Here is a 22,851-nt window from a genome sequence, read left to right as displayed (position 1 = left end):
TAATAATAAAAGACAGTTTAAAATGTATATAATAATGTGCTTGAGACAAGTCTAATAATACTATGAGAGTTAGGCAAGGGGTCCTGAGTTCTAGGATCCCACGAGGCCTCTCTAAGAACCATTAGGTAAAAGGAGATCCACCTAATTCTAGGTCCTGTGATGTTTAGTACAAGCGCCACCTGCTGTGGAGGAGTCCCAGGTGAGTGCCCTCGGGTACAGCTGGAGAAACAGGGGAAAGCCACGTAGCCATGAGCTCAGTGGTGAAGGTCATCTGTGTGAGCCCTGGACCTGCTGCCCTGGCCACCTGTGTTCCTAGTGCCTTCTTCTCAGGGACTGTGCCCTATTAAGGAAAGCTGAATGGGGGCGTTGCCCTCAATCTGGTAAACTCTTAAGTTGTTCCATTGTTGGGTCCAATTGACTAGCAGTGCAAGTGCCAGCGTGAGCGAGCGCTGGAGAATCAGCTCCTTCCAGATCCCTGCTCTCCCGCTGTCCGGTGTCTCACTGAGACCTGCTCCTCAGTGGCTGCCCACTGTCCACCGCTCCCCTCCAGCACCGCTGCCCATTTGAACTCTGTGCCTAACTCACAAGAGTGGTGGCTTCTGTCTGCTTCTGACTACAGGCCTCCCAGATGTGGCTGGCGCTTAGAGAACCACTGGTAAGTCAGTCACTCTGCCTCGATGGAGTGCTGAAGTCCCCAGCCCTGTGCCCTGTGTCCTCTCGTGGGTAGGCTGAAATCAGCCGGGGTTGTTTATGGCCCAGACTTCCATACACGCCGCAAACTAGAGCTTGTCCGTGCTGGATTTGGGGGTTCTCCCAGATTCTGGCAAGAGAACACAGCTCTGACATGCCAGGCAGGGCTTTGCCTCTTGCCCACAGTCCAAAGCTTCTTACAGTGATGTGGTTTGTACAGTCAGGCTACCTGGGAGGCATTTTGTACCTGTGAGGCATCCTCTCCCCAGCCTGGGGGGGATCTGGTCAAATCGCTGCCCCCGGATTTGGAATTCTTCAGTGGGAGGACTTGCCACGTCCTCTCTGCTCAAGACGCTGAGGTTCAAATGCAAGAGATGGGCCCTTCCCCCATACCTGGCATTTGGACAGTATCCAGGCACATCAAATACACGTCATGCAGGTTTTCCAAGTCTCCATGGCTAGCTTAGCTCAGCCACAGTGCCAGGTTTACCTTGAAAGGCAAGAGAAATGTTACAGGCAAGAAGAAAAGAGGAATCAGCTTGGCCTTACTGTGCTTAAGCAGTATTAATATTTTATGTGTATGTGTATCTATGTATAAATATTAAATATGCAATAGTAAACAGGTAGATAATATATACATATATTTACATGCTATTAACAGTTTTTGTCTTTCATAAGAATTTCTTAAGATTATGCTCTGAGTTTTCCAGCTTTTACTCCCAGTTTTGGGTTGAGTTGTCATCCTCTCTCCTATCCTATGTTGAAGTTCTAAACCCCTGGTAGCACAGAGGGGATCTGATTTTAAATAGGGTCATTATAGACACCATTTGTTTGGAACAAGGGCATGATGAAACAGGGCAAGCCCCTTACCAAATATGACGGGGTCCTATAAGCAGGGAAAATTTGGACACAAGCATGCCTGTGGGAAATATTGTAACCATGAAGACCCTGTCTGAAAGCCCAGGAAGAAGGGCTGGACATAGATTCCTCCTTCTCTGCTAGCAGCACTGGAACCTACTATGCTAGGGTGAGTCTTTGCTCACAGACTGCTAGCATCTGGAGTATGCTTCTGTCATTTTAAGTCACCTGGTCTGAGCTCTTTGAGAAGCCTACCAAACTAATACACTCCCAAAGAAAAAATAAGAGTTTCCTTCTGGTATCTTTCCATGATTTGCAGACAAGCAAAAATTGTTACGGCTCCCTAAGGCCTCAGAAACAGTTTTTGTGTATTGATACCTTTTAAAAATCACTTAGGTGGGACTGGAGAGATGGCTTAGAGGTTAAGAGCACTGGCTTCTCTTCTAGAGGTCCTGAGTTCAATTTCCAGTAACTACATGGTAGCTCACAACCATCTATAATGAGATCTGGTGCCCTCTGCTGGCGTGCAGGTGTACCTGGAGACAGAACATTGTATACATTATAAATAAATTTTTAAAAATCGCTTAGATGAGCTGGGCATGGTGGCTCATGTCTTCAATCCCAGCACTTAGAGGCAGAGGCAAGCAGAGCTTAAGGCCATCTGGTCTACGTAATGAGTTCTAGGACAGCCAGGCTGTGTAGAAACCCTGTTTCAAAACAAAACAAAAAACCCCACTGTATGGGGAAACTGAAATCCTTCTGTGCTACAGAAAACAGAAACATTTAGAAATTAATAAACGTTAAAGGATGGATGATATGGTAGCATACTCCTGGCATCCCAGCGCTTTGGGAGACTGAGGCACAGGCTGGTTCAAGAGTAGCCTGAGGTACATAAAGAGACCCCCATCTCGAAAAGCCAGAAAGAAAAAGAGAAATGCAAGGCACATCCAATGGCTGTCCTAATCGTTTCTACGGTTTTGTGCCCACTGCATAGCATTTCATTTCTGTCTAGGATTCTGTTGGATAGAAACTACATGCTTCTCTGACATCTTGACATCGTTTCTGTTTTTCTCTAAGTTTTAGTAGATTTTCTGATGCCGTAGGTGTTTTAGTTTTCGTTTGTGTTACTCTGAAGGAAGGGGCTCCAGCTTATCACAGGTTTCCATTTTATTTCGGTATTTTACTTGAATGAACAACCCACAACCAGCATAGCGACCCAGGGGCTGAGCCCCGCAGCCACACTTCGGGTCCTGTTACAGAAGAGCCCGCCAGGGGTCAGTACAGGCTCGGGTGTTGGCCTGAGTGTCCCACAATGCACCGGGCCGCAGGCAAGCCTGTGGTGCGCCTGTGCCGCAGAACCTGAACCGGTGGGGCGGGCATCCCCGATGGCGGGAGATGGGAGGAAAGAGGGCAGGCGTCTGGGCGGGGTCTAGTTGCATAGGGCGTGGTCTGGTGAGAGGGCGTGGTCCACTTTGCTATGTGGGACCTAGCCGTGGGGGCGGGGTCTAGGCTTCAGGGCGGGGCCCAGCTGATAAAGGTTGGTCTGGACCGAAGGGGCTTAGACTAGCTGTCGGGGGCGGGGCCGGGCCAAGGGTTCTGCCGTGAGTGGTGGTCGGCGGGTGTTGCAGACTTCGCTCCCGGCGTTGTAGCAAGGTAGGGACTCCGGGGGCTCGTCCTGGAGGGCCGGAAGTCCTGGAGAGGTGCGGGCGCCGCTGTGGGCTCTGTATAAACGCTTTGCCTGTATCCTCTGCATTGCATTCCCAAGGGCTCGGGACGCAGACTAGGGGCCGTCTGGAGTCCAGTGTGGTGTCTCGTGCAGCTCCATGCCGGCGTTCCTGTAGGAATGGGAATGCATGGGACTCTCGGACACCGGCGGCGGGTGGGAAGTTAGAATCGTGGATTCGAGAGCGCACATGTGGGCAGGGGTGAGTGGCAGCTGCCACCATCCCTCACTAGAGGCGCTTGTCCCTTGAGCTGAGCTGGTGGCGTCCTGGTATCCTGGCAGCCCTGGACAGCCCCTCTCCTTGATGCCACGCCCAGCTCCTCATTGCTCCGGACGCCTTAGTTCGCGAGTCTATCGTTAGAACTTTGCAAAAAGTAAGGTTGGGTTGTGTAGCGGCTTGGGCTTGAGGGTATCTGCCCCCTTAGCCTGTTTCTGCTTCTCTTGGAGTTCAGTCCTTTCCAGGTCTCAGTTCTTGTTACCCCCGATTCCTTGACAATGTCATAACCTGGAGGCTCAGATCGCAAAGCTGAGTGGCTCTGCCCACTTTTCGATGCCCTGCAAAGTTTCCTTCTCAGATCCCTGTCCCCCATCTAAAATAAATCATCTTTTAGTTTTTTTCTCATTTATTTTATGTGTGTGTGTGTGTGTGTGTGTGTGTGTGTGTGTGTGTTTTGCCTGCATGTATGTATATACACCACATGTGCGCCTGGAGGCCAGAAGAGGGAATCAGACATTTCTGCTACCAAGAAGGTTGAAGTCTGAAAATCATCTTTACTGTCTTCCAAATGTAAAATGCGAATAACGAATACACACCCTTTTTTGATTGCCAGACTTCTTGACTTGATAATCAAAATAAGAAAATTCTTTTAAAAAATTCTTCATTTGGTTTTTTGAGAAGGGTCTGTCTGTGTAGCCCTGGCTGTCCATGAACTCCCTATGGAGAGAGGGCTGGCCTCATACTCACAGAGATCCACCTGCCTCTGCCTCCCGAGTGCTGGGATTAAAGGTGTGTATGTCACCAGGTCCAGCCAAGGAAATTCTTTCAAACTGTTACTGAATTACCTCTACTCGGGGAAAGAAGCTGACAATTTGGCTTCTAAATCTTTAAAAAGCAGAAACGTATCTTAATGGTTATTCTGAATGACTTCATTACACGGGGACTAACCCAGCCTGTTTTGTAACAACAAAACTCCACCCTAGTCATTCATACCCAGATCCTGTTCAGTGGACATCCTGTCATGCTTGGATTGGAAACGCAAAGATAATTTAAACTTGAGGATGGATCAACCCAGACAGCATGGTACTACTGAGCGTATTTGCCATGACTATGGATGGCATGGCACTGTGGCTCTGCTCACGATGCCAGGGCTTTATGTCTAGTCTGTGCCCTTGTCTACTTTGTCAGTTGTCTGGGAAAGCTGGCACCTGAAATCAGTATTAAGGATGCCTGGAAAAGAGGAGGCAAAGCAGTAACAAAATCACAGAGGGGCGGGGGTGAGAACCCAGGAAGATGAGGAGTCAGGTAGATATTATAGTAAGTGATCCAAGCCAGTCTCACAGGATAAATAATGTATGACCCTACTTGAACAAGGTCCTTAGAGTAAATAGATTGATAGAGATAGAAGACAGAATGCTGGTTGCCAGGAGCTGTGGGAGAAGGAATACAGAGTGTCAAATGGATAAGGATTTGAGAAGATGACAACAGAGTGAACATACCAAATCCGTAGAGCTGCATACTGATATGTTAATCTTGCCGGTGTGGGAGGGGAATGGCTCAGTAGGTAAGCATGAAGATCTGGGTTCAAATCTCCAGTATCCACTGAAAAAGCTGTGTGTAGCTCCTTGTGTGCCTGTAATCCAGTGCTTGGTGATGTATGTGTGTGTGTGTGTGGGGGGGGTTATAAAGAGAGATGGGATTGCTGGAGCTTACTGGCCACCAACCTAGCTCTACGTTCAGTGAGAGACTATGCCTTGAGGAAGAGTGACAGAACAGGACACCCGGCATCCTCCTCTGACCTCATACTTAGAGCATTCTCCTCTAAGCATGGATTTACCACACGTGTACTCACACATGTGAACAAGTGCATGTATAACACATGTACACACATACGTACACACATACACACACGCTGTGTGTGTGTGTGTGTGTGTGTGTGTGTGTGTGTGTGTGTGTATAATCTCCTTTTCACTGTTTCCTATCAACATGAAGACTCTCCTCCCGCCAACCTCTGGTCACAAAGAAGCCCAAAAGTAGAGCCAAGTAGTCATGCATGCCTTGAATCCCAGCACTAGGAAGACAGAGTTAGGTGGATCTCTGAGTTCAAGGCTAGCCTGGTCTGCACAATGAGTTACAGGCCAGCCAAAGGCTGCTTAGTGAGATCCTAGTAAAAAAAAATAAAATAAAATAAAATAAATTAATGGCTGATATAGTACATTAAATGTCTTTATATATTTTATTGTACACAGAAAAAGTCCCATTGGCCATCATACTGCCTAGGAGCTTGTGACAAATTTGTGGTAAGGAAAACCAAAAATGCAGAGGTAAAAGATATTTTATAAAACCCAGCCCAAGAAAAGAACGCTGGCCAGATGCTTAGATGACAGATCACCAGCGCACAGGGCTGGGGCGTGGCAGAGATTTGCCTAACACTCTTTAGCCCGCTCTGTTTGCAGATGTGAAGGAGGCCAGGTGCCACCAAGTGATAGGCCCAGGGTCACTGCACAAGTGCAGGCAGGGTGAGAATGTGAAACCAAAATCCATCTTCTGAACAGACTAGTGCTCGGTACCAACAAGGACTCTGAGCTGATGAAGCTGCTCTGTCCATTCGAGCAGGAAGCAAACCGTGTCTTTCATCTCTGTGAGCCTTGCAGCAGCAAATGATGAAAATACAGTTATTCGGGAGACTTGGGTGCTTAGCACCCTGTGTGTGTTTGCCTGCTGGTTCCATCTAGGTATTTTTACCATCACAGCTTGGTAAAAATGAAGCCAGCCATGGTGGTGCTTGCTTGTTAATTCCAGCACTTGGGCGGTAAAAGCAGAGGATCAAGGCAGCCTCAGATATAAGATGAGCTCAGGGTCACTAGGCCCTTTTCTAAAACAACAGCAAAAACAGAGGGAAAGCAGCAGGTGGGGAAAAGGTCAGAAGTCAGTACATTCATCAAAAATGTGCCACTGGAGACATTTAGAACACACACAGAAGCTAGCACAGTTACAGAACGCCTGTAATCCCAGCACTAGGGAAGGCAGAGGCAGGTGGATCTCTGTGAGTCTGAAGTCGGCCTGGTCTACAGAGCAAGCTCCAGGATAGCCAGGACTATGTTAGAAAGACTTTGTCTAAAAAAAAAAAAAAAAGAAAAAAGAAAAGAAACAAAGAAAAAGGAAAGAAGAAAGGAAAAGGAAAAGAAAAGATTTGCTTATGCTCTGCCACTTCTGAATTGCTGTGGTTTGGAAGTGGTTCGAATGTGTGGTGGCCCCCAAGGGTTCCCAGGGTGGGGCTGTGGGGGTGATGGAGGTGGGCCGAGGAGGAGAGCCTCAGGGATTCCTGGGCTACAGACAGACAAAAATCAAACATCATTTGAATCAAGTCTTCTTGTGATTCATACTCTTGTGGCTACTTCAGGGTAGGTTTTGCACCATAGTCCACAAACAAAAATAGCATTTGAAAAGCTCAGACGACGGTGGCTGATCGCTGTCTCCATTGTGGTGTCTCACGTGAGCTCTCATCGCCTCAGCTGAATCTTTGGGCCCTCATGCAGAAGGGCCTTACTGAGCATAGCTTGGTTTGCTCTGACCAAGCATTATGTCTGCTCTTAAGAGAAGTGTGACCTTTATTGTATAGGCACAGATGAAGGTGAAAGAGAGAGAGTACACAGAGGCCGTAGGACGACCTTGGGTATCATTTCTCAGGAGCTACCCACCTTGTTTTTGAGACAGGCTTAGCCTGGGGCTCTCCAGATTCTAGTAGGGCACCCCAAGAATCCTTTTGTTTCCACCTTTCCAGCGCTGAAATTATCCCAATACTGGAAGTTCAAGCACTTGCCATCATCCCTGGTTTTTTATATAAGCTCTAGGGACTGAACTCAGGTCCTGATGCTTGCAAGGCAAACACCTTACTGACTGAGCCATCTCTCCTAAAACAAAAGCAACAACAACAACAAAAAAAAAAAAAAAAAAAAAAAAAAAAACCCACTATGTATAGGTACATTGTTCCCCTTTAGCTTATAGTCTTTTCTTTCTTTCCCTCTAGCCCACGCTGATCTGGACCTTGCTGTGTAGCACAAGCTATGCCTATCCCACAATCTTCCCACCTCATCTTTATGACATGAGCCTCTGTAACCAGTCCGTCTACTGTCTGACCAGCCACTCTGTCACTGTTATTTTGTGGCGCCTTCCAGTGGCTCATCTCTATCAGCTTGGCAGTTTACTAACTAAGAGTTGTGTCGATGAACTTAAAATTCCCTCCTCGGGTTCATTAAAGGACTCAAACCTGGACTTTCTGGGTGCTGTCCTTTCTATCATCCAGATCTTGGTAAAACTGAAATGGTTTCTGTTTCCCAGGGCCCTCAAGGCACACGGCCCATTTTCTAGCTGGTTCTTTCTCATCCTGTTCTCCCCAGCAGTTTTTTCAAAGGACCTCCCATGCTCCCCTCTCTCTCGGCAAAGACCTACTGTGGCTTTGTAAAGTCAAGGCTGCCAAACAGCTTCGTTGCCATGCTCCACACTGGCTAACTTGACACATGCCCTATTCTTTTCCTGTCCCCTTCTAGCTTGAATTAGAGCCATGCTTTTTTTTTTTTTTTTTTTCTTCTCTGAAAGTAGGATCTTGCTATATAGACTAAGACCTCTTGCCTCTGTTTCCCAGATGTTGAGCTTACAGATGTGTGTTACCTACCAGGTAGGGCCAGCCTTAAACTCTGGGGCTTAGCCTGTGTTCCAACCTCCACATCTGTCTCATTAGTCTTTGTCCACACTCCCATCTCACCACCAAAAACCACCTTTCCCAGCCACCTCCTCTCCACACACCAGCTTTTCCCTTTAGGCTTGTTCAATGTTCACTGACTTCTTCCACCCCTCACCCGCCGCCTTCTTGCTTCTGTTCCCATCCTGCCGCTGACATCGTCTTCGCAAGGGTCACCAATGGTGTCCTTGCTGGTCAACCCACACTTGAGCATCTCTCGGGTGCCAGAGGCTGTCGGCCCATACTCTTCTGCTCTCACCATGCTCTCCTGCTTCACTCCTTGGCCTCATGACGTACTTGCTCTCAGGCTCCCCTTTCCCTTCCTCTCAGTTCCCTTCAGGCCTCACCCACAGATGCCAGGTGGGGTATCTCTCAGTTCTTTCATCATGGAGCCCCTCCCTTCAACCCCATACTACTGACAAGCCACTGCTGTCCTTTGAGCTCTCATGTCAGAGGCAGCTTCCCCTAGGAGAACCTCTGTGCTGGGTCTCCTCTTAGGAGACTCTACTTCTGGTCAGGCCTGGTGGGTGGTACAGACATGCCAGCCCAACTGTTCTTAGAAGTTGAGGCAGGAGGATTACAAATTCAAGGACTGTCATCCCGGAAAGCCATGAGACCTTGTCTTAAAATATGAAAAGAAGCCTGGTAGTGGAGGTGCATGCCTTTAATCTTCACACTTAGGAGGCAGAGGCAGGTGGAGCTCTGTGAGTTCAAAGCCAGCCTGCTCTACAGAGTGAGTTCTAGGACAGCCAGGGCTACACAGAGAAACCCTGTCTCGAGAAACCAAACCAAGCAAACAAAAAGTGAAAAGAGCTTGGGCATGTACTCCAGTGGTAGGGGACTTGTCTGGCATGTGTGAGGACTTAGATTCAATATGAACTCTCTCTCTCTCTCTCTCTCTCTCTCTCACACACACACACACACACACACAGTATTAGTTACTTTTTCTTGTTACTGTGATGAAACACTGTGACCAAGGCAACTTATGGAAGAGTTTATTTGGGTTTAAAGTTCCAAACAGATATGACAGAGAAACGTGGCAGCAAGTGGCAGGCATGGCAGGAGGAGCCGGGAGCCAAGAGCTTAAATCTTCAAGCGCAAGCACAAAGCAGAGAAAATGAACTAGAAATGGCTTGAGGCTTTTTATCACAAAGCCCACCCCCTCCCCCAGGGATATACTTCCTGTACTAAATTAGAACCGCCTAAACCTTCCCAATCAGTGCCACCAGCTGGGGTCCAAACGTTCAGATACCAGAAACTATGAGAGACATTTCTCATTCAAACCGACCAACACAAACACACACAACACACATAACACACACACACATACACATCATACACATTCACAGTGGAGAGGGAGAAAGGAAAAGAGAATGGGAGAAAGACAAAGCGGTTGAGTGAGATGGAGGGGTAAAGAGTTAAATGGACAGAAAAAGGAAAAAAAAAAAAGGATGAGGAGAGAGGATTGTTTTCCCTCTTATTATAAATGCTTTAAAAATCATCCCTCAATGGACTTTAAAGAGCTATGAAGGAAGCCCAGCACAGTGACTCATGCCTCTAATCCCAGCACTCGGGGAGACAAGAGCCTCGTCTACAGAGCAAGTCCAAAACAGCCAAGGCTACACAGAGAAACCCTGTCTCAAAAAACCAAAATAAAGAAATAAAATTAAAGAACCATGAAGGCACTCCATGCCACCTCCCCACCTTGGCGAGCCTTGCGTTTCAGCCCTCCTACCGCCTTCATTTCAGCCCTCCCACCTCCTTACTCCCCACCCCTCATGAAACTGTCATTGTCATTTAATAGCTTCTTGACATTCTTGCTGTGTAGTAGGTGCATCGAAGGAAAAATATTGGAGAGCTCTTCATTGGATGCAGAAAATACTTCATTATCTCTGCAGGAGCTGATGGGAGAAGGGATAAGTGACAGCTCCGCTTGGAGAGGGTCTTTGTATCCAGGAGGCATTGCGGCTGCCACAGCAGTCTGGAGGAAAGAGGACCCCTGGGTGCTAAGAGGAGAAGGCACTCTGCAGCTGGAAGGCTCGCAGGGTGAGAGGGAGGGATGGTCAGGGCCATCCCTGGATGCTAGCCATGCTCCCTGCAAAGTGAAGCAAACAGTTGATACCTCCTGTATACATCCCCGCGTTTTGATAGTCATTTCATTTTATTATGGATATGGGTGTTTGGTCTGCATGTAGGTCTGTGCATCTCACCTATGCCTGGTGCCTGTGGAGGGCAGGAGTGGGCATCAGATCCTCTAGAAGTGGCATCAAAGACAGTTGTAGGACATCGTGTGCCTGTTGGGGACTCAAGTCCAGGGCCTCCAGAAGAGCGACGAGTGCTCTTAACTGCTGAGCCATCTCTCCAACTTCTGTTTGTTTTGTTTTGAGAAGGAGCCTTGCTGGCATAGAACTCATGTTGTGAGTTGTTAAAGTGTGTCGTGAGGGCACGCTTTTAATTCTAGCACTTGAGAGGCAGGGGCAGGCAGCACTCTGAGTTCAAGGCCAGTCTGCTCTTAACAGAGTGAGTTCCAGGATAGCCAGGGCTGCACAGAGAAACACTGGCTCGAAAAAACAAAAACAAAAAAAGTTTTGAATCCCCATAGCCAGCTTTTTGTTTGTCTTTTTCCTTTATAATTTACTTCTTAAAATGTAACATTTTATTCTTTGAAAATTTATACAGGTATATAGTATATTTTAATCATATTCAATTTATAGTTTATTTGGATGAAAAAGGTCATGATGTCAACTATTTCATAATCATGTACTAATGATTTGTGCTTTTAGTCTCATTTTAAAATGTATCCTCCATTACCAACCATAGGTATATTATCCTGTCCTATACTTCCTGTCTTACTAAAATGTAGAGTTTTTATTTTTTATTTTTCATATACTCAATACTTAATACACACACACACACAATTTAAAGTCCTTTCGGTATCTTTCTAAAATCCAAATTTTTATTTTGTGATTGCTTTAATGTATGGAACTATTACCTTGTTTCTTTGAAAAACATAGTGGCAAAATAAGTATAATGTACATTTGGCTATTCTCTCTCTCACGTACACACACAAACTCAGAAGTATTGGTTGCGTTGTTACTGGTTCTCTGGCACGACCTCTTGTCCACTCCTCATGGCCAGGCATGATGCTGTTGTACACAGATCCATCTTGCATTTAGGACCTTCTCTCTCCTATCTATTGTGACCGAGCCACCCTTCTCGTTTATATCTGTTCACGTGCCATTCTTTTCATTTACTTTTTTAGGTGCATTGGCATTTCGCCCACATTTGTGTCTGTGTGAGAGTGTTGAGTCCCCTGGAACTGGAGTTAACAACAGTTGTGAGCCACCGTGTGGGTGCTGGGAATTGAACCTGGGTCCTCTGTTGGAAGAGCCAGTGCTCTTAACCACTGACCCATCTATACAGCTAGGTGTGGCTCCCCTGTCATCACCTCCAGTATGCTACCATAACCTCCTACGTGATTCTTTACTTGGGTGCTGTCGATTCAAACTCACGTCCTCACACTTGCACAACAAACACGTTACCCCCCCCCACAGCCATCTCCCAGCCTCCATGTTTGTGTGTGTGTGTGTGTGTGTGTATGTGTGTGTATTACTAGACATTGAATCCAGGGATTCAGGCAAGCATTGTATCACAGAGCTCCACCCCCACCCCCGTTCTAAATCATGCCTTTTAAACATATGCTTGGTTAATGAGTGCAGGGTTGTCTATTTCGCCTACGCTGGTGTCTATAGAACGAGTCGGCCTGGTCAGGAGGGGGCCTGAACAGGATAGCCGTGGATCAGCGGCTCGGGACTGGCTAGAGCATCGCTATTGACGCAGAAACAATAGTGCTAGCTGCTGTCCTCGTGGGCGGGAAAGAGCAGGTGGTATCAGAATGAGTCAGGACGGGGACACTATTCTATCTCTGGGTACAATAACTCTATTCACTTCCGAGAGGCACCTGCCATTAAAGAGACTTCCCTCTGAGGCACGCTCTGCTGCTGCCATTTCTAATTTACCATCTGTGAGCAATTGGGAGGCTGGTGACACACAACGGTGGGGGTTCTACTGGTGGGGAGGGTTTTCAGTTCTGAGTAAAAGGTGAGGCGACAACAGGAGGGAAGTGCTGGCTCCCAAGAGGCCCCTGGAAGAGGCCCTTTGGGGTCTCTTTAGCTTTGCTGCATGATGAGTACCTTCCAGAGAAGTCTGAAATGTCACTTTATAGCATTTCTTTTTACTGGGTGTGTAGTAGATCTGTGCCGTAGTCTGTTTTCCCATGTTCTAATGGGACACCACAGAGGAGCTGATAGAGGTTTAATTTTGGTTCACAGGAGGGCTTAGATGTCAAGATTGGGTGTTTAACAGTATATGGTGAATGCTTTGAATTGCTTCAACTCATGGCAAAGGGGAAGGGTGAATGTCCTGTGTGAAGACGGGCAATTCGAGGTGGACGCGTAACCACCAGCTCTCAAGGTAACTAAGCCAGCTGTCGCTCAGGTGCTCCTCCAGCAAGCATTCCTGAGGGCTTCATTCCCAGGACCCAAGCACCTCCCATTAGGCCCACGGCCCACATCCCAACATTGATGCCTCCAGGAATTCTGCCTCAACTTAAGAGCTTCAGAGGGCCAAATGCTGTTCCATTCATCACAAGTTCTGCTTGCTTGTATGATACTGCTTGGTTGATCTAGCTCTCTATATTCTCAGCCCCATTCCCTCCCTCCAGCCACAACTGCTACAGCATTCTTATGTCCCACTGATCTGACTCAAGCTGACTAGAACTAGTTCCTCAACTAGAACTAGCAAAAGCTTGAGGACTGGCAACAGCAACTCTCAGCCTCCATGCTTCCTGCCCCGTGGAAGTGTCTTGCAATGAGAACCAGCAGCAGAGGACAAAGTCCTGCTCAAGTTCGGGTCCTGGTTCCTGGGTTTTGTTTGTTTGTTTGAGACAAGGTGTCTCGGTGTAGCCCTGGCTGTCCTGGAACTCACTCTGCAGACCAGGCTGGCCTCCAACTCACAGATCCGCCTGCCTCTGCCACCCCGAGGGCTGGGATTAAAGATGTGCTCCACCACACACGGCCTTCTTCAGACTACAGAAGAGTCTTGGCGTGGCTTTGTCTTTAGTGCATACATCTTTGTTATTTTCTTGTCTTACTTTTTTTTTCTTGGTTTGTAAGAATGATCTATACTCATAAAAGTGATTGGAGTGCACATCAAAGAAATCTCAAAAAAGCAACCACCACCCATTATTCCCCAACCCAGAGCCAGCGGCCCTGGCATGGGTCTCTGTGGTATCTGTGAAGAGTGTTCCAAGCTTGGCCTGGCTGGCAGCCATGCATCCATCCCAGTCTCTTTGACCCCCCCAGGCTTTAATCCTCTGTTAATAGCACTCACTTAATCGACCCTCCCTGCCCCTTTCTATCCTACTTAACAAGGATTCAAGCTGAAGAGGGTGGGGGATGGATTCTGATAACTGGTAAGGAAAGACCACAGTGTGGGATGGCTCCTTCCATCTCTTCTTGCCTTACCTGCTCTGAGTAGGAAGGCTTGTGAGCTTCATTCTGAATGGGGTCTTTCTGCCCATCCACTCTGTTTTCACCCTCTGTCAGAACTGGTTTTCTATGCTAATACAGACTGGGCAAGTTATAAAGAAAGGAGGTCTGTTTGGGCTACAGTTCTCATCCAAGGTCAAGGGGCCACATCTGTCACATTATTCCGGCCTCACCCGGAACAATGCAGCCCACAAGCTGGAGGCAGACATGGGAGAGACCAAACCATGTTGGTCTCTGTAGAAGGTTCTCTTTCTAGTGGTGCACGCCATTAGTCCTAGCAGAGGCAGAGGAAGACTCTGTGAGTTCGAGGCCAGCCTGGCCTACAGAGTGAGTTCAGGACAGCCAGGGCTACACAGAGAAACCCTGTCTCAAAAACAAATAACAAAATAAAGACTCTTTTTTTTTCTTTTAAAAAAGATTTGTTTTGTTATTTTAAGATATGTATATATATATATACACATATGTATATATGTACACACATAAGTATATATTCATGTGAGTATTTTCATGCGAATTCAGGTGCCTCAGGAAGCCAGAGACCTCAGATTCCCCTGGAACTGGAGTTACAGGCTGTTGGGCACCGTCTGACATGGATTCTGGGTTCTGGGACTAATAAACTTGGATCCTCTTCAAGATCAATAATTGCTCTCAAGACTGAGCCATCCCTCCAGTCCCTCAGACCCACTTTCAAGATAGCCTATTAACCCATTAATAAGGAGAATTTATTAATCCATTCATGAGAGCAAAATGGATTATGTAATCCTGTAGTTCTGCCTCTTATAGCTCATAATGGATATTGCATTCCAGCCTCAGTTTCAGAGAGGATAAACCATATTCAAACTATAGCACCTCCTTCAACTCTCTCCAGTAGTCAGTGTGGCTGTGTAGATGTGTATTCAAATAACTGATAAATATTAAACACATGCAGTTCTCAGTTCTTCCTCCTTGAAAATAAATGGAAGCATCCTATATCTCTGTACCTTCGTGGGGCTTTTGGTCATATACTATATCTTGGAGACTTTTTAAAAGCCTTTTTAAAGATTTATTTGTTAATTTATTATGTATACAGTGTTCTGCCTGCATGCTGGAAGAGGGCAACAGATCTCATTATGGTTGTGAGCCACCATCTGATTGCTGGGAATTGAACTCGGGATCTCTGGAAGAGCAGCCAGAAGAAGTGCTCTTACCCTCTGAGCCATCTCTCCAGCCCATCTTGGAGAATTATAAAATACTGCACGCTGAACACTTCCTCATGGTTTGTTTGTTTGTTTGGTTTTTGGTTTTTGGTTTCTCTGGGTAACCTTGGCTGTCCTGGTTCACTTTGTAGACCAGGCTGGCACAGAGATCTGCCTGCTTCTGTCTACCCAAGGGCTGGGATTACAGGCGTGTGACACCAGGCCCGGCTCCTCATGTGTTTTTATACCTTCAAATTCATATGTTGTCTGTGTGAGGCATAGTGTAGTTAATCAGTCCTTTAGTCAAAGGTATTTGAATTCTTCCTGTCTTTCATTGTTCCGAGCAGTGCTACAATACAGGCCATTTCTTAAGGATCACAGCTTAAGGATAAATTTCCAGGAGTCAAGTTAAGGGTCAAAGGTGATTCTCAATTGTAATTTTGCTCCCTGAGACCAGGTTCCCTCCACAGTGGGGTATCTCAGTCTACATTTCTATTAGGATGACTGTTTGTTTCTCACAGTTGGTCCTGTATTCTTGTCAGTTGTTTTCACTCAGCTGTTGTCATCCCAATTAGAGGGCAGGTGTGTGGAAAATAAGGACCAAGATACAGATCTTCCTGCTCTTGAACTCTCTGCATTAATAAATTATAATGCCACACCCTGAGAGCACAATAAATATTTTTGTTTCCAGTGTAATTTGGAAGACCAGCCAGTCATGCCTGGAGGAGAGGAGTCTCACACTTGGGGAGAGTTAAGTAGAGCCCCCCTCCTCTCTCTCTCTCTCTCTCTCTCTCTCTCTCTCTCTCTCTCTCTCATGGTACTTTGAATTCTTGCCCCAAGCCCCAGTGGTCAGGGAGTGGCTCCTGACATCAGACCTTGACTTGGGCCAATAGCAGGTCTGTTTATTTGCCTGTCGGCTTCTGTCCTGGAGCCTCAGCCTGTCCCGTGGCTCATCTTCTTCAGCATGTGCCAGCACCTGCCCCAGCGTCAGCCGCAGAACAAAGAGGCTTTTAGGCACTTTTCATATGTGCTCTATATGTAAACATTACATCACTGCAGGTTGCTTTGCCTGTATCCAAGTAGCAAAATGCGCTCAGTGTGGCTCTGCTGTCCTGGCTTCCGTGAACCCGCACCACCTCATAGGTCCGCTGTTACACAGGAATCCAACAGGCTTAAAATGTGAGTTGCAGATACAAAGCATTTATTCGATATTGACTCTAGAAAATAAGGTTGTTGAATCCAACAGGGAATTGAAGGTACAGGCACACACAAGCGTAGATGCGTGTTGATACCTTGTATGCTTGTGCACACGATATGTGTATTTCCCCCAGTTAAAATGTAGAATATTTTTATCGTAGCGAGACACGTGTGGTATAACGTTTTACCTTTCTAAATGTACAACCAGGGCTGAAGATGCAGCTTGGTTAGCTTGCTTGCCTAGCAAGCGCTGTCTCCAGCATCTCATAAAATAGGGGTAGATCTACATACCTGTGAGCTCAGCACTTTTGAGGTAGAGGCAGGCCAACCTTGACTGACGCGGAGCTTGAAATTGCGCTAACAGGGCTGGAGACTGTAGCTCAAAAATGGAACCAGTGGTTTTAAGCAATCAGTTTTTATGGTTTTATGTTAAAATACATAAAGTAGAAAGTTTACCATGTATAGCTGAGCATGGAGGCAGACATCTGTGATCCCAGCACTTGAGAGGCCCAATTCAGGAAGATAACCATGTGTTCAAGGCTGGTGTGAGACCCTTAAGAGGCGCCCAGCGGGAGGCCACTAGGCCACTGGGTCACCATACTCAGAAGAGGGGAATGGGGTTCTCTGCGAACCCTGACTGCTTCCCCAACAGCAACTGTTTCGAAGAGCAAGCCTGACTTAAGAATTTTTCCAGCATCTTGGCATGCTAACGACATCACTCCTTCTCTAATGTCTACCTGCCACCATGGCCGTTTGCCATGTTGTGATGTAGCCAGGGAGCCCTCTACCAGAGGCCGGCCAACCTGATGAGACAGTTGATCTTGGACTTCAGACTTGAGTTTTCATAACGGTGAACTTACATGAACAGCTTTCCTCTGTGTGTTAACCGGCCTCTAGTAGTTTAATATGTCAACAGGAAATAGAGCAGGATGAGAATGGAGCCCAGGTTTTCTCGGGTGGTTGTCATTGTCATCCTAAAGCTTTCTGGCTGTGGGAGCTCTTAAGATGGCCTAGGCAGCTGGGCGCCATGGCACACAACTATAACCCTAGCACTCCAAAAAAAGAAAAGAAAAGAAAGCTGGCCTAGGTTGTATAGCAGCAGCCATTCTTATTTTTGTATTGTGATTATTATTTCATTATTTTTCAGAATATCTTTCCTCATAATTTTAGTGGGCCTTTGACTGAGACAGGAGAGAGGGTTTGCTTGTTTGTTTTGGGTTTTTATTTTGTCTTTTGTTTTGAGACAGGATTTCTCTGTGTAGCCTTGGATGTCCTGGACTTGCTTTGTAGACCAGGCTGGCCTTGAACTCATAGAGATCCGCCTGCCCCTGCCTCCGTAAGTGCAGGGATCACAGGTGTGCGCCACTACCACATGGCTGGTGGTAGGATTCTTGTTGAACTGGGCTCAGCAGGACAAACGATGGCAGGCCAAAAAGGATGCCTAGTAGACGGGCACTCTCAGAAAAGCTGACTGAAGTTTAGTCTGGCAGGGGAGTCCTCACCAGGACTTCTGTGCAGAAGGTACCGTGATTATCGATGTTCAGTTCTGGGACTCCAGGCCAAGCGGTCATCCTTGTTGGACTGCTGGTCTGGGCCTTATATGTTTCTTTACTTGGCACAGTCTTTATCACAACTTTTTCCTAGGGATTACCCGCTTCTAACGTCTTGGGAGACAGGGTTAAGTAGAAGCTCTATGTTCAGATCTCATCTCTGACACCTTCTAGATGTAGCAGCTTTAGGCTGAGCACTGAATAATGTTTTCTTCCTGGAGCAGTTCACTCTTAAATATTAGAGTTATTCTGATACACTCCATCTTGGTCTCCTGAGGCCAGCCCAACGTGGCCGTGTAATAAGGCGCACGCGCGCGCGCGCACACACACACACACACACACACACACACACACACACACACCCCTTGGTGAATCACTGAGCATTTAGTAGCTCTGCTTCTTTCCATAGAAGCAAAATATTTGAGGCCCTCTGTGGTACCTCTTTATTTTAGAACTCTGGAGCCTAATTTTTAGTATACACTGCACTAAATATAAGGAATGTACCCTAAATTTCTTGCAGTAGTGATGGGCTTCAAGCCCATTGGAACCCTATCAGTGTGTGTGTATGTGTTTGTTTACATGAACTTTTTATAGTCATAAAACAAAAGAAAATGATAAATCGTGAAGGTGTCTTAGTTAGGGTTTCTATTGCTATGAAGAGACACCATAACCACAGCAATTCTCATAAAGGAAAACATTGAATTGAGGCTGGCTTACAGTTTCAGAGGTTCAATCCATTATCATTCTGGTAGGAACCATGGCAGCATGGTTCTGGAGAAGGAGTTCTTCATCCAAAGGCAGCAGGCAGCAGGCAAAGAACCGGCTTGAGCCTCTGAGACCTCAAAGCCAACCTCCTAGTGACCCACTTCCTCCAACAAAGCCACACCTACTTCAACAAGGCTACACCTTCTGACAGTGCCACTCTGTGTAGACCAAGAGTTCAAACACATGAGTCTAGGAGCCATTCCTATTCAAATCACCACAGGCGGCATTTTCAAATTACATTGGTGGGGCCAGCAGATAGACAGGTTACATCAAGGCAGAGAGATCTCTGCTGTGGATCTCAGGTGCTATCTGCTAATGTTCTTACTTTTGAGGAACGCTTTAAAATAGCTTTTTGTTTTTTAATTATGCGTAAGCGTGTGTGTGTGTGTGTGTGTGTGTGTGTGTGTGTATGTGCATGTGAATACTGGTGCTCTGCAAAGGCCGGAAGAGTGGGTGTTGGATCTCCTGGAACTGCAGTTGAAGGTGGTTGTGAGCTGCCATATGGCTACTGGGATCTGAGCTCTGGTCCTTTGGAAGAACAGGAAACTCTCTTACTTGCTGAGCCATCTCTCCAGCCCTGGGAATGTTATTTGATGATGATTATGATGTGTGGGCTGGAATGTGAGAAGTGAGATCAGAGGACAACTTTCTGGGGTTGGTTCTCTCCTTCAGGAATGGGCTGTAGGTACTGAACTCTGGCTTTTAGGTTTGGGTGGCAAATGTCTCTACTTTCTGAGCTGTCTCACCAGCCTTGGAACATTCTGTTTTAATGGCGTAATTACTGAATGGCGTAATTCCCTCCCTTCTTGAGTTCTTAACGTGAAGTGTTAGCTACACAGCTTATCTGCGCTTTCTTGCCAATCAAGTTATTTTTTTAAAAGCTATCATCTACATTAACACTGTCAATCTTATTAATGGATGGGCCCTCCGTAGCCTTTTCACCATCTGAAGTTTTGTCTAAGAGCTCTTAGCAGTTTGAGAAGGAGTTTTATGTCTGTAAGTGAAGTGTGTGTGTGTGTGTGTGTGTGTGTGTGTGTGTGTGTGTGTGTGGTACCATTAGGGGACAAGGGAGAGGAGAAAATGCTATCGTTTTTTTATAGTAACTCATAAAGAACCATTAACACCAAGGTCAGAGTGGCTGGGGAGATGGCTCGGCAGTTCAGAGCACCAGCTACTCTTCAGAGGACCCAGCTTGAGTTCCCAGCACTCGCATGGTAGCTCAAAACACCTGTAACTTCATTTCCAGGGGATCTGACCCCCCTCTCCTGGCTTCCATGGGCTTCTGCATGCATCTGGTACATAGACATAGATGCAGCTTAACTTTCATACAGATAAACCGATGAATCTCAAAGTAAGAAGACAAAGGATGTTTAGCAGTTTGTGGGAGTATGAATTGATTGTCTCTCGACGTCCCTCCTTTCTGAAAACTGCAGAGGGAAGTGATTGTCACCCACGTGATGACAGAGGGTATCTCAGTGAGCATACACACTCTTAGCATGTCTCAATCCTGACTTCACTTCCAGGGCTAATAGCACAAGATAGCTGACATCAGCATTGAGTCATTGAATCAGGATCTCTTTGTTTGAGATACTGAGTTACAGACAAGATGTCCTCTAAAGGGACGTGGGAAGAGGTCACTATCAAAATGGCGCTGACTCTCAGTGATGTGGCATATTGTTAGGCTTCTCCAGAAAAACAGAAACAATTTTCACATACACACATACTAAGATATGGACCTGCACATACGCATGGTATGCAGTGAAACAGAGACAGGCAGATAAGGAAAGAGATTGTTTTAAGGGGTTGGATTCTATGATAAGAGGGAGCTGAGAAGCCCAGAAGAATACAGTTGCCCCACTGGGAGCCAAGGAGGCAGGATCTATTCCAGTCAGAAAACTAGCAGGTTGTTTCTTCTTCTTCTTCTTCTTCTTCTTCTTCTTCTTCTTCTTCTTCTTCTTCTTCTTCTTCTTCTCTTATACATCCTCCTCCTCCTCCTCCTCCTCCTCCTCCTCCTCCTCCTCCTTCCTTCTTCTTCTGCTTCTTCATGATCATGAGTAGTTAGTTGTCATTAGAATGACCAATATTTCCAGCTGAGCCTCAGGGCAACAGAGCCAGTGTCTGGGTGAGGCTGGAGGTGGTGGTTCTCAGCCTTTCCATTCACTCTTGAGCTGACTGAATGCACATCTAGAGGAAATATCCAGTCAACCTCTGACCTTCAAGTACACACATGGACAGGCAACATCTCATATACATGCATGTATCACACACACACACACACACACACACACACACACACACACAAAGAAGCAAAGCAACTAAGTAACTACGTGCATGACTGTCAAACATTTCCACTTACTCAGACATGCTCTCAGTTGGTCCTGATGTTGCTGGGAACACATGGGCTCAGGGACTAAATCCCCAGCTCAGGCGCTTAGAGGACCTTCTATGTGCACCTTGAAGAGGGAGTGCCCTGGATTGCCTAAGCTCACAACTGAATGTAGAACCCCTTGCAACTGGCCAGATTGCAGTGCAGGTTGCCTTGCTGCCTGCTGTTTAAGCAAGAACAGTTGCTGGGGCAGAATGAGATCTGGAAGATGGGACACGGAACCCCTACATTCCGATGCTTCCTTTACCAGTGACAGAACTCACTCTTACCCCCCCCCTCAGTGGATTTGACCTCTTTGCTCAAGTGGAAGTGGCCTCTCTCAACACTGCACGGTTTTACGTCTTGGGGATCAACCCCGTATTGCCCAAAGAAATTGTCACAGTCTCCACTGAGGCAGTTAGTGACAATGCTGAGGTGCCACCTCGCAAACCGGCTTTGCTGTTAACTATGTCCCAGCAGGCCCCAAACTAGATACAAGGTGTTACGGAGATCCCTTCCTTTGGTGAGATGTAGACAACGCCCACCCCTCCCCTTCCCATCCCAAAGATAAACCAATAGGAAATTCCATCAGAGTTTGCTCTGGGGAGATAGTGGGTTTATTAAGCTAACTTACAAAGCAGCGGGTGAGGGGACAGACAGGAGCCCTAGAGACCCTATGGCAGCCACAACAGAAGGTCTGCACCCAGCACGGACGATGATTCCCCCACAGATGGATGGATGGAATCCCTTCACCTCACCCCTCCTCACCTGTATCCTCTGGCCCCTTCCCAGAAATCCAGAGGCCATGTACAATTAGAAAAGAACTGCGTGCAGCTGGCTGGGAGGGGCGGTTGGTAACCCATGACCCCTCCCTCCACCTGACTGCCAAGAGAGAAAGCCATCAGTGAGCTGAACTGATGATCTTATGGTGAGCAGGCTGAGACACACTCGTACGGATGTTTGGCTCAGAGGATAGTCCCACACCACACAAGATTTAGCCTGTGGCTAGATCCTGCGCCACTTTCCAAAGAGCTACCGAGTTCTGTAATTTACACAGGGAGAAACTCTGAGAACATGAGTGAAAAGAGGCTCCCAGAGTGTAGGGTGACGGAGGGAAGGAGGTGAAGATGCATCAGGCTGGGTTTGCTGGCCTGGGTTTAGTACTTGAGAAGTCCTCATTTCATGTTGCGGCTCAGAGAGCTGGAAGTTGCTCCAGCAGCATGCTTGTTTGGCTGAGAGGTGGGCCAAAAGAAGGTTCATCGCAGTGGATGGGAAATGAGAGACGGATGTTGATTTAATGTGGAGCAAGAGAATGGGTGGCTTAGGGAGACCTGGGAATAAGAGCAGGCTTGGACCGGCTCACCCACGCTGTCTAGAAAGATGGATCTTTTACGAAGACTGTGAGAAATACGTTTGTGAGGGAGTCCCACATCTTTAAAAATGACTATGATGGTTCCTACCCAGCAGCAGGCCTCAGACCAGGATCTGCAGGCTGTGGCTTACAAAATTTGAAAGTCGTGGGAGTTGTTGGCTCCTGGGATGATAGAGGCCAGGTGGCCGCCAGTACCACAATGTGCCCAGATTGTCCACACAGATGCAAAGTGGGCTAGGAGGTGTTGAGTTCATTTCAGAGAGGCCGAGTTTAGAAAACCATTGTAATATTTTGCTAGAAAAAGATCCAGGAAGCAACCGAATATCCCAGGGGCTCAGAAAAGGGGCCAGACATAGAGACACACGCTGCAGAATATCTGGTGTAGGCTCATCTGTGTGAAAACAAACAACTTGGTGTTTGGTGAACGGACAGAGGAAAGGAATCCAGTCATGAGAGAGAGAGAACACCCTGGTGTCAACAGTGACTTTCAGTCTCCAGGGAGCTCAAGAACCCCCCACCCCCAGGAGTTTGTTAGAGCACAGATTGTGTGTGCATGTGGGCTGGGGTTGGGCTGCTTGAGCCCATGCACGTGGATAGTGAGGCCAGAGGTTGGTGGTGAGTGGCTCTGCCACTCTCTACCTTAGTGTTT

The 22,851-nt window shown here is 47.0% G+C and overlaps 1 protein-coding gene across 3 annotated transcripts in view; it reads left to right on the top strand.

The window, feature by feature from the left end:
* Positions 1-400: 400 nt before the first annotated feature.
* Positions 401-22,851, top strand: part of Extl3 (exostosin like glycosyltransferase 3) — an 87,032-nt gene continuing 64,581 nt past the window's right edge. For all 3 annotated transcript variants that reach the window (XM_055609668.1, XM_055609669.1, XM_055609662.1), the window contains exon 1: positions 401-655. The gene's annotated coding sequence lies outside the window, so the exon portion shown is untranslated. The remainder of the gene's footprint in view (positions 656-22,851) is intronic.

This window comes from Psammomys obesus, unplaced genomic scaffold, assembly GCF_907164565.1.
Source record: "Psammomys obesus unplaced genomic scaffold, mPsaObe1.curated_primary_1811, whole genome shotgun sequence".
Taxonomy (NCBI): Eukaryota; Metazoa; Chordata; class Mammalia; order Rodentia; family Muridae; genus Psammomys; species Psammomys obesus.
Note: the sequence above shows the minus strand (reverse complement) of the source record. Positions and strands in the feature narration are given on the sequence as shown.